Source organism: Lactuca virosa, chromosome 8, assembly GCF_052849685.1.
Source record: "Lactuca virosa cultivar CGN04683 chromosome 8, Lactuca_virosa_CGN04683_v6, whole genome shotgun sequence".
NCBI classification, from domain to species: Eukaryota; Viridiplantae; Streptophyta; class Magnoliopsida; order Asterales; family Asteraceae; genus Lactuca; species Lactuca virosa.
The window spans coordinates 104,153,064-104,155,778 of NC_136433.1; the positions used below are offsets into that span (position 1 = coordinate 104,153,064).

Genomic DNA, 2,715 nt, shown 5'->3' on the forward strand with positions numbered 1-2,715 from the left:
AGAATTTTTTGAACAGTTTTTGTAAGAAATTTTTTTTATCTTTATCCCCCCAGCCTAGAAGGAAAGATACTTCTTTTACTATGATGAAAAATTTTCGATTTTGATCGCTTTATAGTTAGAGTTGATTAGTTGTACCTACCCAATAATCTAGAATGATTCACTATTCACTCAATTTTAGTTTTTTGGGTCATAATCATTATGTAGGAGAGATGGCCGAGTGGTTGAAGGCGTAGCATTGGAACTGCTATGTAGGCTTTTGCTTACCGAGGGTTCGAATCCCTCTCTTTCCTTTCCGTACCTTCACCTAATTCATCGATCTTACTAACCACAATAGATCAAATAGCAATGGATATGACTATTCCAACAGATAGACCTTTCTTTGATATGGATTCTCTATTCCTAATGGCTGCGGTACAGAAAATACTGTGTAAAGAAAAGAGTAGAGTAGACAAGGAATGAAAATCTCCCTCTCGGTCTATGATACCTAAATGGAAGAAAAATCCGGATCAAACCCTTATTTATCTTAACCTTAGGTTAATTTACTTCGCCGAAAGGGAGCAAAATGGGTCGAACCCTTATTCTTCCTTATTCTTATTAGTGTTGATTTTATTTTTGTTAGGTTTAAGTCTGACGAGAATAATATTCTACAACTAGCAATTCATTTATTTTCAAACCGACCCATTTACTATCTATTATTTGATTGACTAATCCTTTATATTGGAATGGTTGAAGAGTCAAATGGTTTGGCAATTCCTCATGGGGGGATGAATCGAGAGAATTTGGAATTAGAACTTTAGATTTTTGTTCATCCCTCGCCGCAATAGTATCTCAGGGTTTGCAGCGATAACTTGGTATATCTACTATACGACCATTGACTAAAATATGTCTATGGTTAACTAATTGGCGAGCTCCCGGAATAGTCGGAGCCATACCCAAGCGAAAAAGAATGTTATCAAGGCGCATTTCAAGTAATTGTAGTAAAACCTGACCTGTTGACCCTTTTGCCTTTCCGGCGATACGAACGTATTTAAGTAATTGTCGTTCTGTAAGACCATAATGAAAACGCAATTTTTGTTTTTCTTCTAGGCGAATTCGATATTGGGATTTTTTCCCGGAACGTGATTGGTTTCTAAGATCACTTCCAGCTCTGGGCCTTTTATTAGTTAGCCCTGGTAAAGCCCCCAGGCGGCGTATTTTTTTGAAACGAGGACCTCGGTAACGCGACATAAAGACTCCTTCTTCTTATTTATATTTAATTATTAATTCTTATTGATGAAATTTCATTCTACAGAATAAACCTAAACTAAAAATGAACTAAATTCTAAATAAAGTGAAATTTACTTAGTTATTCTATTAAAGAATAATGAGATGAGTTGGATAAATATCCAGATCTTTATATTCTATATATAGAAAGAGAAAATGATTCTTTTCGTTAGATAGTTGGAAATTCCTATCACATAATAAATCAAGGGGTTTCGCCAAAAGAGGAAAACATTTTTTTTTTCAATATTCTTTGATTTCAAAGATGCATTATCAATCATGTAAAACATAGAATAAAATAAATAGAGAAAAGCCGACTATCGGAATCGAACCGATGACCATCGCATTACAAATGCGATGCTCTAACCTCTGAGCTAAGCAGGCTCACATAACATAAATTCGATATGTATAAGAATTCAATAAACTCTTAGAATCTTTGCTATTCACTATTATACTATTTTAATTCTTAGCTATTCATATTCGCTATTCATAATGAATATTAATATATTAAAGAATAGAATATAGAATTTCAAATAACTGTTAAATATTATAGAAGATAACGATTAATCTAGCGATATAGAATTTCCATTTTTCTTTTTTATCACAATTAAATATTCTTTTTTTTTAATATGAAAACAATCGACCGTTCAAGTATTCAAAATTTCATGGGTAAATGAGTGGAAGAGAGGTAGATGTATAGCGTATGTATCCACCTATATTGAATTGCCGATACAGAAATGATAAAATCGTTTTTGATTGGACCGAATATAAGCCTCCTATAGATATAGAAGATGAAAGAAGATAGACAAGAAATCAAAGACAAAGAGGAGAAAACACTTTTTCCAGACAGTAATCGGCATCTATCTAATGAATTCAACGGTTCCGGTATAAATGAAAGAAAAAGGGGAACGAGATCACAATGAGAGTTTCATCTCAAAAAGGGGGATATGGCGAAATCGGTAGACGCTACGGACTTAATTGGATTGAGCCTTGGTATGGAAACTTACTAAGTGATAACTTTCAAATTCAGAGAAACCCTGGAATTAATAAAAATGGGCAATCCTGAGCCAAATCACGTTTTCCGAAAACAAACAAAGGTTCATAAAGCGAAAATCAAAAAGGATAGGTGCGGAGACTCGATGGAAGTTGTTCTAACGAATGGAGTTGATTGTCTTACGTTAGTAGAGGAATCCTTCTATCGAAACTTCAGAAAAGATGAAGGATAAACCTGTATACATACTAGAGAAGAATTGTTGTCAATTGATTCCATATTGAAGAAAGAATCGAATATTCATTGATCAAACCATTCACTCCATAATCTGATAGATCTTTTGAAGAACTGATTAATCGGACGAGAATAAAGATAGAGTCTCGTTCTACATGTCAATACTGGCAACAATGAAATTTATAGTAAGAGGAAAATCCGTCGATTTCAAAAATCGTGAGGGTTCAAGT

The 2,715-nt window shown here is 33.8% G+C and overlaps 2 non-coding genes across 2 annotated transcripts; one reads left to right on the forward strand and one right to left on the reverse strand.

The window, feature by feature from the left end:
* Positions 1-203: 203 nt before the first annotated feature.
* TRNAS-GGA (transfer RNA serine (anticodon GGA)) lies at positions 204-290 on the forward strand. The gene has a single exon. It is a non-coding gene; the product is annotated as a tRNA-Ser (tRNA).
* A 1,281-nt stretch (positions 291-1,571) lies between these two features.
* Positions 1,572-1,644, reverse strand: TRNAT-UGU (transfer RNA threonine (anticodon UGU)). Its single transcript has one exon. It is a non-coding gene; the product is annotated as a tRNA-Thr (tRNA).
* Positions 1,645-2,715: the final 1,071 nt, after the last annotated feature.